This window comes from Temnothorax longispinosus, chromosome 9 (assembly GCF_030848805.1).
Source record: "Temnothorax longispinosus isolate EJ_2023e chromosome 9, Tlon_JGU_v1, whole genome shotgun sequence".
Taxonomy (NCBI): Eukaryota; Metazoa; Arthropoda; class Insecta; order Hymenoptera; family Formicidae; genus Temnothorax; species Temnothorax longispinosus.
In genome coordinates, this window is record NC_092366.1 from 3,374,017 (window position 1) to 3,387,670 (window position 13,654).

At 37.4% G+C, this 13,654-nt stretch overlaps 1 protein-coding gene and 1 long non-coding RNA gene across 5 annotated transcripts in view; one reads left to right on the top strand and one right to left on the bottom strand.

The window, feature by feature from the left end:
- Trc (Serine/threonine-protein kinase tricornered) overlaps positions 1-13,654 on the bottom strand; it is a 126,708-nt gene that overhangs the window by 43,618 nt on the left and 69,436 nt on the right. The window lies entirely within an intron of this gene.
- LOC139818587 (uncharacterized) lies at positions 52-7,326 on the top strand. 2 transcript variants are annotated; one of them, XR_011733455.1, is made up of 3 exons: positions 52-2,038; positions 2,905-2,943; positions 5,734-7,326. It is a non-coding gene; the product is annotated as an uncharacterized lncRNA (long non-coding RNA). The 2 variants fall into 2 exon arrangements; XR_011733454.1 differs by lacking the exon at positions 5,734-7,326 and adding an exon at positions 5,067-5,184.

Genomic DNA, 13,654 nt, shown 5'->3' on the forward strand with positions numbered 1-13,654 from the left:
ACTAAGGTTTAACACTCATAAGGAAAATTCGAAGCTAAATGTCAGGCTCGGAATACTCCGATCCTTCATGCAACGAAATAGCGGCTTGATAATGGGATCAGGCACATGAGTGCGTAATTGCGGAAGCGATCTCTCGCTTCCGATACGCGGACCCGATGGGAATCGTTTAATGCTTCCTTAACGGGAATCTCGCGGGCGGGGTCGCGACCGCTATTCTTTATCCGGCATGCGCTATCCGGATCCTAATGCAGGTCCCCCGTCCTGCGATAACGCCGCACAGCAACCGCATTCAATAATGTCCACCGTCACGCGAGTGGTACAAGCAAAATTAATCCGCTTAAATAAGCCACATCCAAGCTTTTGATACGCGAATCCTTTGACCGTAAAACCTTTTTGTTTGCTTACGATCACGAAGGGAGCTGTAGCCGTTCGGTACTCGGGGTTATCGGCGGCGTCAACGTATCTCGTTCGGTTATAATTGTTGAACCACTTGCGTTCAATTCGATTATTTACAATTCTGCCCGAATCAAACTCGACGATTTGCGTTCCTCCTATATGTTGGTGCAAATTTGCCTACAATGCTCAATGTTTATCTCGTGATTTCAGAGCGATCAGCCATAATAACGATCGTAATAGCGGGCTGAAATAATTAGGCGAAATATTTCTAACGACGTTAGAAGCTAGACTATATTAAAACCCGGTTTCACCAGTTCGTTAATTTAACCGCAGCTTAATGAGTCTCTCTCTCTCTCTTTCTCTCTCTCTCAAGTTCTAATGCTGAGAAAAGACACAAGCATCTATTAATTTCTAATGATAGGATTCATAAAGTTGATTATTTTAAATGTTGATTTACCAATGTGCTGATAATTTCTTGAAATTGTTAAAAGGCGCACGTTCCTTTTAATTATAATTGTTTGGACCTTTGGTAAAGGGAAAATGGCTGCTGAGAATAAACGAGAATCTTACGTTTCAATTTACAGGGGTATATCCTCGAGCTGCTGCCATTCTTCGACCTACTTCCAGCTCATCTTTCTTCTGTAAATATTTGATTGACCTATCTCGTTAAATCGAATATCTTTTGTCAAGCAAAACTCAAATTAAGAGTCTGTCCGTCTAAAATTAAATAAACAATAAAGATCCTACATCCATTTGTTCGATTCAAAATTTACTTAGATATTTCTGCAATCTTGAATATTTTTATGGCTTGTAAGTCAAAAACCATATGAATACCTCTCATCACCGTTAAGGAAAATTCTATCCCAGGCTATGCGAAGAATACTTTTCGCATAAAAAAAGATCGATCACAGTGGCGGAACACCCTGCGTGTCGAGGGAGGTAAAAAGTTAATGCACGTGCTGCGAACGTTATTCCGGAAACATTGGCGCAAAAGCGTGAAACCCGACTCCTTTGTTTCTGGGCACGCTCGACGATCTCGAACGGATGCATTGACCCGCTCAAAAGTACCGTTCTCTAATTGCGGTGAACGCGGACCGTGAAAAGTAACAAACACAAGGTAGAATCGAAATTGATAGTTTCGGGCCGCGGGACGAAAGGTAAGAAAAAGTGTCGGGATGAAAGTCACCTTTTTCGGGGCTTGACCTCGAGAGATCGTAGCAAAAGCGAGCAATATGTCGCAATTAGAGTACCTATCTTACCGAGGTTATTTCTCTTCGAATTTCTAGATATCTAGATAAAATCGCGCAAAAATATTAATGATTTGTAGATAAATGAGAAATACGTTGGCAATTGTTCTCGTATAATTAAAATTGAAATAGCGTTCATGATATTTAATTCTCTTCTGCTGCTTGCGCGTATTTCGTCTCTGCTATTGCTGTATTTATTCAAATGTAAAATTTATAAATTTTCAATTAACAAATGTACATGAAAAAATTGATACGTTTTATTTATCGTAGAGGTAAAACTGAAATAAAAGCGGTGTTCCATTTTACGTTTCAGCTTTGAGGGGCTAATATTGCTGCGAAAGGGTTAACCAACTATCGTCGGGAGGACACGGCCAGGCGTGCAGTCGAAGGATTACGTAAGTTTACATAATTTAGCCGGACGTGACTATCACCCGTAACTCCGCTCGATCGCATTCTCAGAGCGAATTGCAGGCTCCCCGATGTATGCAATAGCGAGGAAGCTCAGTGTGTCAGGATAGATCTCTCGTGGTCCATTTATCGTGAGAAGAATTATACGCGAAGATGGAGTAGATTGGAAAATGGATTAAACAGATAATTTCGACGTTTCGAGAGAGGAAAATGAAGATAGCTGCGGAAGTAATAACGTGTGCCGGGCTACGAAGGAAAAAGCTCTCTAAATTATTTAGCGTCGGGAAAAGTAATCAGCAAACACAATTTCGTGAATTCCGGAGAAAAGCAGCTAATAAATGATTCCTTACTAAATAAATAATTAATACAAAGAACGAACTACATTTCTGTTCATGTTCCTTCTTTTACTTTTTCTCCTTCTGCCCTTCTTTTCAGCACCGCAAAGAAGTATCACAGTATATACGGTCGCCGGACCTCACGTTATGTACTTTCACGAAATCTTTTGTTCCTCAAAAGGAAGAAAATGTAACTTTCGCGCGAATAGCACTATATTTAGACAGAAGAGATATTGTCGCATTTGTGCAAGCGATATCTTTTGATATCGAACTCGTTGTCTCGCCGATAAAGGATATCTAAAATCGTAGATTCGCTTATCAACTCAAGTCTGAGCAAGCAATGTAATTCGCATCTTCGATCGTATAGATTGCGACAGAAAATATTGCTCACATTTGTGCAACTCATACCTATCTTCATATCGAGCTCTTTGTTCCGCCGATAAAACTATAAAATGGAATAAATTCGCTTATCTCTGGATTAAATCGACATGTTTTGACGTATTCTCTTTTTGTTGCAGGTCGGTATGCTCTGGTGTCGGAAATCGTCCGCGAAATGGGTAAATAACGCATTTAAATGATTTATCGCTCGAACGATCTTTATGCAAAAAAAAGACGAACGCTCGTTTTAATTTTATGTTAAATAAGAAAATATTGTAGAAATATTTTAAGAGTTAACCGTCTTTAGAACAGTATTTTTCACATTGTTATATCGGAATTTTCATAGTTGAGAAGACTCGATTACGTGAGCGCGACACAAAAACTTGGAAATCATCCGCGCGTTTTACAACGCGCAACGGAGCGTCTTACATCACATTAATGGCAATCCCTTAACATTTTACGGATGGTCGCACCGCGATTTTCTATTCGGTAACGTGCAGCTGCGATTAGTTTCCGATGTGGGGAAGCGAATAACGCAAACGGAACGAAGGGTCTAAGTGCACGAAAGCGATAAGTCTCGCAAACTTTTTACGAGATATATATATATAACATAGTATTAAACTGCAATAGCACGAGTAATTTTGCGTCACATGGAATAAGAATAAAAAGCAGCGTGTATACGATCAGAGATGCGAATTACATTATTCACTCAGGATAATGTAAAATAATGCAACGCTAATACAAATGAGTGTAATCGCAACCAAAGGATATAAAACAGTAATTTTATTTACAATTATATACTTGACAAAAATTTCAGAATGAGGATATTACTTTTTCTAGAAAGATATTAGAAAAAGTTGAATATATAAAAAAATCTCGTTTTTTTTCTATATACTTGACATAAAGATATTACTGTCTCTTGAGTTATTTGATAAAAGATAGAAATTAATTTATTTGTGGAAATAGATTTAGAAAATATCAATCAAAAATTATATTTTTCAAACATTATCACGATACCTATTATTCTATCGTAAAAATCTAACTATTCAAGGAATATCAAATTACTAATTTCAATGTGCCAGTCTCATTTCATAGATACAATGTTACAACAAATTACGATTGCGTAAATTCAAATTGGGTATTTGCTCGCGGTTAATAATTACACGAAATTGGCTAACGGAACCGATAATGTCGCTAGCACAACTCATCATGGTAATAGCCATTATAATACGACAGAGGATGATATTAACTGAGTCAATGGAATAATATTATTCCCTTGAACGTACAAGTACAAAGTCGTCATCGAGTGAAAGGTACGTTCGACGAGACTAACAGGATTCAAAGCGCTTAGCGAAATACGCGTACAAGTTGTGTAAATAAACGTCCGGGACTGGCTGAATCATGATAGAAAAATCTTTGAAGAAAAAAAAACTGCGTATTCGACATTAGTTTCCATTTTTCTATCTCTGGAATTCGATCTGCGCACGAAAAGGTGGGGATAAACAACAACCGAATTCTTTCTTGCGCAATGAGCATAATTCTAACTCCTTCAGCCAACGAATTTTACTAACTAGATATTCAGAAGAAAAATGTGATACAAGTTATCATTTCACTCAAATGTCTAAATTTCAATAATTCACAATTCAGACATCAAATTAAAAAGTTTTTAAAACAAAATTCGATTTAAGACAGTGACACGGATAATGTTTTATTATCCATTTGCAGAGTTTTCGCATATCTGGCTGTATATAGCTTTTTAAACTTTCAATTCGCGAAATATTTTATCGAAGATAACTTCCGTTGAAACTTGGTAGAAATAACACGGCCCGACCACCCTCCGTCAGTTCTGGGATAACTAGTAAAACGGTAGCCGGTTATTGTCAAGCGTAGCTTCTTTCCCATTGCTACCCGTGGGAATTAAGCACACCGGTCCGTCAGACAACCGCTACGAACCACCGAGGACTACCGCGGAGCACGGTTTGTTCCTGAAGGCGGTAGTATTACCGTGCGCTGGCCGAAGAATATAACGTGTTTCTTTCAGTTAGTCACGATATAACGCGCTTGTAACATGCGATAACTATAGACTTCGTACACAAAATCGTGTTCATTATACAATTTACAGCGGCGCGGGCGGGTGAACGGCACCGGAGGGTGAACCGGATCTAAAGCTAAAATTCTTCGCGCTCATTTGATTCCCTCTCGCATTCACTTCGGGCTGGTCTGTTAATTACTTATCCTAATTTCGCCAGGAAACAAATTTATCCATTAGCGCTATAGATTTCTCTTTGTCTTTTTTTTTCAGACGCGTAATCTGTAACTTTGATTCGCTTTCTAAGCTCGTTCGCCGAAACATGCTATTTGTAGAGGAATTCAGTTCCTGAAATAATTCAGCAGACTTGAAAGTCGGACTAGCAACGTTCTATTGTGCAGCTGAGATAAAACGACAAGTTGTATCTGAACTTCTGAACTGCTTTACCGAAATCTTTATCAAATAACCCTATTTTATTTATGATAAGTTCAAGATATCGAAGTAATTTATTCTTTTTTTTTTCTTCTCTTTTTTTAAGAAATTATAAAAAATATTATAATAAATATAAAATTTATCACTTTCTGCCAAATTTGTGTTATATTCAAATAGCAAAAACTAAATTTACTTTCAAAATAGACTTTTTATACAACTTTTTTCATCTTCTCTAATGAGACAGACTGCATATATCATAATCCTCTACATGTCAAATATTGAAATACTTTGAATTAACAAGACAATTTGTGAAAGACATTAAAATGTCTTTTTTAAATTTATTTTTCCTCTTTTCAATTCACCTCTAACTGAAAACGAGCCTACATTGAAAATAAAATCTTTCTCATTTCGTCTAATTCCATCCTATATGGTGCAGTACCTATATCTATGCAATCTCCCATCTCAATATCCAAGGCATCGAGAGGCAACCTATCCGTTACATTCTCAGGGCAGCTCATGGCAACCGTATATCCGAGTTGGAAGGTTTCGACCGAAGGATCGATGCTCGCCTTCGAGACGTCGCGTCGGGTCGCGCAGGAGCAGATCGAGACACGAGTACATGCTTCGTGCGATCAGCTGTGCCGGATACTCGGTGGCCTCAACAAAGCGCACCACGTGTGCATTCAACCCTTCTGAGTCATCCTAACCCCTTTATTCCCCGCGCGCCACTTCCCTCTCTGTAGCGGCTCTCTTCCCAACGTGTGACGTAAAATGTCGCGCTGGAGCCGAGAGAGAAAGCAACAGGGGAGAAAGAAACAGAGGGAGAACCGTGTCGCAGAAAGAGAAGGCGATGGAACGAGCCGGCAGGGAGAGTCTTATTGATTTTTTCGAACATCTGATCGGCGAGACGGAGACGAAAGATGGGGAGAAGATTGCAGAAGGAGGATAGCGAGATGAAACTGGAAGGGCGAGAAGGAAGGAGTCCTTGCGCGTTTTCGTCCCTCTCCTGTTCGATGGCCTTCGGTGAAGTCTTCAGTGTCCTGTACCTGTGTTGCCACGGTAACAGCCTAGATTCCAGAGAAAACTTGGAGAAGACGCGGAGCAGATGGATAGCTCAGAGAGAAGGCGAAGAAAAGAGAGCGGCTTAAAGGAAACAGCGAAGAGGAGCTCGTGTTACGCTGTCGCGTCCCTTTGTTCCAGATTTCCGCGTCAGCCGCGGTATCCGCAAGAATTAACACATCGCGAAGTACAGACATGCAAATGCGACGGCGCATTCAGAAGTTAGATGGGTAATTCGGTGAGTACGTAAATGAGAGGGCACGAACAGCTAAAAGTTCGACGTATAATTAACTGCTGTCGTTACTCGATCGGAACTAGCTGTTAAAACATTTCTCTCGACATTTTAGAGAAACGAGGGAGAAACTCTCGTATGCTTCACGCGCTTTTTATTAAATGCAATATTAATTACACATCAAAAACGTTTCTACTTTTCTCTTTCCCTCAAAAATGCATGTTTTATTTAGATTTTATTAAAAATCTAGCTCCAGACTTATGGTAAATAATCTGGCTCTATATCAATACTTTAAATGCTATTCTTTTTTCCTGATTTATTTATTTATCTCGCGATCATCGCTAATTAAAGCAAACGAACTCTCGGAAAATTGTTTAATTAAGAGTACGTGTGCCTCTGTTTGCGCTTGCCAAATAAATGGCCCACGTTACGTCTATCACTCCCTCATTCCCTTCGTTGAACTGTATTTACTGAGTACCTGCGAAATGATGCAAGAGTACACGTAGGTTTTTATGTGTATTCCCTCTGCGTGTGTGGAACCACTAAAAAAGTTCGGAGGAAGCGAAAGTATTATGAGAAAAAATTGCGAAAGCTACTTTGCCACAACGTCACCAACATGTACTCCTTTTCTTTCTTTTACCACACAAAATACAAAAAAGTTGTACGCATATGCACAAAGAATTAAAAGCCTTTTAATTCTTTTAGTAAAATTACAGTATTTATATATAATCTTGTTCTGTAATAAATTATAATTATTATGATAAAATAATAATAGTATGTTAATGTAAGAAACTATTATTTCTTGTTTACACATTGTGTGACTGTATCTTTCTTACTGTTATTTTCATTTTTTTAAATAAAAATCTAATAAAAGAACATATTTACTGAGATTAAAAATATTTTATCTTTTTATTTTAAATATTTTTTAAATACATAAAAGCAATTTAATTTATCAAGATAAAGTTTCTCAGCTCCATTTTAAATATCGTATATTTTTAGCCGTATTTTATAAGATAGATAAAACATCTAAGGATAAGAACTCTACGCAACACAATCTATTTCTTCTGTAGATTAAAATTGCAATTCTGATTGTGATAGATCGTGGTATGATTATGACAGCTTAGTTCTGATTATGAAGGTTCGCGTTATGTAAGCGGCAAATCGAGCAAACAATATGTCAGAATTTTCATAAATATACAATGAAAAACCGCAATCGCACCGGTGATTATACGTGCCCATCGAAATAAACAACCATTCCATTTTAGCGCTTTTTTCACGGAAATATAGATCGCCCGCAATTATTTTCTCGCCAACCATCGCTCTTTTCGTGAAAAGCTTTCACGTGAAAAATCGCCGGGGTAATAAATCGAATCGCTCGTAAAATCATTATTTCGTTCACGCATCAGTGGCTTATTAAAAAGGTCGCGTGAGAGAGTTTGCCGTTTTGCATCACCGCGACAAATAACGTGCGATAGAAAAATGTTTTTTGCAAACAATTCGATTACTGCAAGTTCAATGGGAGACAAATTGAATAAAATTGTATCTGATCATAATCCTGGCGGACCAATATAAACTAGACATGAATAAACAAGCAATTCCAATACTTTTTTGAAATGTTGATAATTTACATAGAAATATTCTTATTGTATATTATATAATAAAGACAATAATTATAGTATTTCTTACGTTTTCCGTCTCTCTCCATAAGATAATAAAGTTTATTAGAATAACTTTTTAAAAGCAACCCCATGCATTTAACTGATAATTTAAGACCGTCATTTGTCGGGGAATTCTCGGAAGAAACATAAATTTCAGGAAAGGTCAACATTTTTCACGAGATATCAGCTAACACCCTATAATAAATCTAGCAGCCGCTAAAAATCACCGCAATTAAAATAGATTCACTATAAAACTCTAAACGAACTAAAATTCGCGATCGCTCAGCGAAAAGTGAAGTTGCAGATCTAGTTACAATTTTGCAACCTCGCTCTTCATTTCTCGTCTCATCCTTGCTCCAACGACTAACCCAGCATCTCGGAGTTAGCAAATCCGCACTGATGGTGGATGGACTCAACCACCCCGCGTAACGATGGGCATCCTGCCAGACAAGAACGTTCCGCATGCCAGAATACATAGAGCGCGATAATCCAACCGCTCGCGCCGCATTTCGGAAGATTTAAGGGCGAAAATAAGGTTCCGCTGAAAACTGCCGCGGTTTGCCTGAACGATTTTCAGATGAAAAAAAAGCGACCACGTTACGATAATTCGCATGATGATAAGATCGCAAAGTAAAGAGGGAAAAAGCAGAAATACACGTTTGATCTCAGAAGTCCACACTGGGGGGATATCATAAAACGCACAATCTTCTTTTTACTATAAAATTTTGTTAAAATTACCGTAGAGAGAGGATGCCTATCTTTGGCACCAAAGTTTACTCTTTAGCCTCTAATTATTCTCCGTTTTCAAATTTATTTAAATTTCCATGGAAAATAAACTTCTCGCGAATTAAATTTCGGAGATGCAAACAGATAGTAAAATATAATTGCCCCTTATTTAATTTCACGAATTTTAATTTAAAGCTCGGTTAAAATATTTGATGTTAAAAGTTAAAAGAATGTTTAGAAATGAAGATCCAATCAATCCAAAGATGGATATCAAAATAGCTCTGCAAATTTTGGCTCATTTGATCAATGGCATACGCTGTTGATTGAATGAGAGTGTATCTCGCCAACACATCTCGGTATTGATGTAAAGCTTGTGACGCGCGCATCATTCAGAATTCACGCACATTTTGTGTGTTTTGTGACATTACACAAACACACCCTCACACGTTATTTTTGCAGTTGACAGAAGCGTCGACGTCAAAGTACACTTATATCACCGAACACGACAATGAATCTTTTAGAAGATGCGTGGGTGTATATATCACGTGAGGTATGATTTCAAGTTGGCGTGACTCGGAGACCGTATAGCAAAGGCAAAGAACGACTTCTACTTACTCTTCACGTGGGTTTTACGCGGCAAAACCATTCAGATGGAAACGCTGAAACGGCGTTCTATCGCGGCGGCTTATGCATATTTATAGGAAGACATATTGTTCCTTTCTTATGACACACAACGCGAGCTGTGGCATGCGCTATAATAGATTCTAAATATATTTATAATTGTTGGTATTGCTATGATTGTTTGCAGTATGTTGCAACGAGTTCTATAAGTTTATGAATGTTTCGTACGTATTGTAAATTCTTCTAATAAATTTCAAGCTCAATAAATGATTCAACAATTTGTCGAAATGTATATCTGTGCGGAGGGGTGCCAATTCCTCCGGAAGCGAAACATGCGGAAAAAGACTTGAAGGGCCGTGAGGTGGGGGAAGGGGGAATATAAAACCCTTTCAGCAAATAAAAGCAAACGATAACTGAAAAGTGACTTACCTCATGCACGTTGCGCGCCTCGGTGTCCCAGCAATGCATGCCTTCTCGAAAGTCAAGTATAGTCAAGCCAGTAGATGCGTTCAGATAAGCGTAATTAGGCAAGCCAAGCAGAGTAGAGAGATGTCCAAGCAAATGTCCATGCAAGATAAGTCTGGCGTGTGTATTGGCGTGCATGCGCGTGTGTTGCAGAGAGCTCGATAGATAGTGTTCACACGAGGACATACAATTCATTTAGCATTAAAGTAATATATGCTTTAATAAGCGTTAATAAGCGTAAAAGTTTCATGAAAAAATCAGAATTGTGTAGCATCTTTACATGAATGAAGCATTTTTTAATAATTCAATGATTTAGAAAATTAAAGGATATACAAAAAACTTTTAGATTTTGCAGAATTTACATTTTTATCAATTTTGCCTGAATTCTAAAATTATTCGATAGGTAATTATTCGAATCTGGATTATTTGCTCATTCAATTTTTATATTTTTAATAAAAGTTATATTATTTGCATTATTTGCTACGTCAAAAAGATACATATTGTAAAATCTTATTTAAAAAAAAATACAAAAATTTTTTCAAATTTACGCAAATATTGCAATTATCTGTCCTGCATTTTATCTGTATCTACTAATACCTATGTGAATAACACGAAGTTAATTAGAGATAATATAAATGAATTATTAAGAATTTTAGTTTATTAAGAAAAAATAATTAATAATATCGCTAAATTATTTGAACATGCAATCGTAAGGAATGTATAGTAGTTGGAGTCCTGCGATCGCGAATTTCGGTCAAGAACGCATCTGGCAAAACCGGCGGCAAGCGCATCGATCCTAAGGATGTCAAACCGGAAGTGCCGAAATGGAAAGAAGTTCTAGGTCGGGGGCTCCGTGAACCCAACGGGCTGTAACCCAGTTTCTCGAAATGCGTGGTCGGGTTCTCGCGATGCGTCACATACTACATGCGCGTATGTGTGACATGTGCAATGTGGCTGAACCAATCGCACATTCGCCAATCTATCATCGGCATGCACAGCCGCACATATCGATTCTTACGTGCCGATACTTTCGTTCCGATTAGATCGCTTTTGTTTAAAACATGCCGCGAGAAATATAAATGAGCTCTCGTTTTCTCTCTCTCCCTCGCCTCCTTTTCATCGATATTATTAATTATAATGAATGCATACGCTATTACACGTGTACACCGGGTGATTCATTAGCGCGCCTTTCATCTATATCTCTGGCGTTTCTAAATTTAAAATGGAATGACGCAAGCGGCGATGAGTGGATTTTAAACGACGCACTTTCTATTCGTCATACATTTATAGTCTTTTTTTTTCAGTGACGACAGTTACAATAATGATATTTAACTTTCGCACCTAATTATTCTCATCGAGCTACAGTATTTATCGTATTTATATGAACAATATCTATATATACATATATAAACAAATGTCTTGACTGACTGACTCATCAACGCCCAGCTCAAATCCCTAAACCTAGAAATATGAAAATTCAAAATTAAGACAAGACAAAAAACTCGTTTTTCATCTTTTTTTAATTGCCAATTTATTTGCTGAGGATGGAAACGTTTTTCAAAAGGATATTCATTACTGTCAGAGATAGCTCCACTTCCGACAAAGAACAATATTTAGCGGAAGTACGCGCTACAGAGCGAAAGTCAACGACCACAGTGTGCGTTCGCGGCTTGACAATGCAATGGGACATTTTTTCACTTATAATCAGTAAAAATGTACCTGGCAGTTTCTGTGTTAGAAATATTCACGATTTGCGGTTACATCTCCACTTTCACTCTTATCTAAACTTCTTCTCGTTGTAATTTCTTATAATTCGACAAGTATTTTACACATGCACGCATGCAAAAAAATTCTACAATGCAGGCTACAATGGAGACGCTAATACACAGATACCAGTTATCAGTTTTAATAAATAAATAATTCATTTCTCTACAATCACTAAAGAATAAGTTAAGAGAAATAGTAACAGTTATAAAGTTACTCAACATTAAAAATTAGAAAATTTTGATAGATTATGCTTTTAATATTTAACACATAAATTTATTGGTTTTGGAATTCGCAATCAATTATAAGTACCTATAATTATTTGTATTACAAAATTTAATTATATAGTCATCAAGCACAACCACACCCTAAACTCGATTTGGTCATCGATTTGTGCATTTGTTTTAAATTTATTCGTTTTTAATTGAATTTTATTCTAACAGAAGAGATAAATTATATCATTTATATAATCATTTAGCATCTAACGTTAAAAATTAATATTTAGCGACGAATTATAGCCTTCCATAAAGTTTTAATGAAGGACAAATCGATTCTATAAATCAAGAATTTATGAAACAACTTCCGGCGAGTCTGTCGATATCCTATATTAATAATCCACTCCTATAGGGATTCGATTCGAACAATACAGTGTACCGCGGTGCGAGATGCGTTACACGGGAGGTGCGTGCTTTTCTGATCAAACAAGCGGATCTGCGCGAGAAGCTCATTATCGGCGAAGAGTGAAAGTGCATCCGTGTAGCGGCCATCACTTTGTTAACAGTCATTTTTTTCCGGCAGCGCTTTCGCACGAATCGGCAATTCCGCTCGGTCTAGCGATTTAGAATCGCCTTACACCGTTATCAGCGAACAAATATCCAATCTACGTGCCCGAGCTGCAAGCCCGTGAATTACAATTGCAAAACGCCCGCGAGCTTACGCAACGCAGTCGCACGCGCTATCGATGCTATAATCGCGCCTGTTACGCGGAGCGGAATCAAAACGGATAAACAGGTTTTAAGTCGAAAAACACGTAAACAGGCATTGGACTTGATCTCCAATAAATTGGAAAATAAACGCACGATGGGAAGAATTTGATCGCATTGTATTTATTTTTTTAGACTGCCCATAAGAAAAAATAGACCATTAAGAAAATAAACTTGGAATTATAACGAGAGAAATATTTTCAATAATATCGTATCTTTCTTAACATATAACATTTTCCTAAGATATGATTAGATAAAATAGAGAAAATTCACAAATGGTGCATTTCGCAAACATCTTAAAAATCGGGAAGATTGTATTCTATAGTAAGATTCTGTAAGGTCAAGTAATTCCAGCTCTAGATAATGAAATACAGACCTAGCTTGGAGTCAATTTAGACCGGAGTATATTGATTTATTGCCAACTAACTACTAATATACTATATATACGAGCCACATCGACGGACTATATAGCCAATGGTAAAAGAAACCGCAGCTGAGAATAATATATCCAGACGAATAATATCGATCGTGCGAGGGCTCTTTCGAAAAGTGTTGTGCCCGTAAATATACCCAGGTACTCCTCTCGAAGGTACTATTATCCTAAACGCCGAACGATCGTCGGTTTCTCTTCTCATGCTAAATTGTCTTCGCGATAATCGGCGGTTCACGTTCTGCAGGAAATAACGCAGACAACGCGTTTCTTTGCACATCCGAAAGAACGAAAGCTCAATTTCGGTTGTTGTTCTAATTATGAAGAAGCTCAAACGTTTTCGGGAAAAAATATTACATTATAATTGCCGAAATTAATCCAAAAATTAATCAACATTAACACTGCAAGATTCCACATAATTTTTTTGTATTATTGTCATATTATATTAGACACATTTCTCTCTTCAATCTTGAGCTAGGATGATCAATATT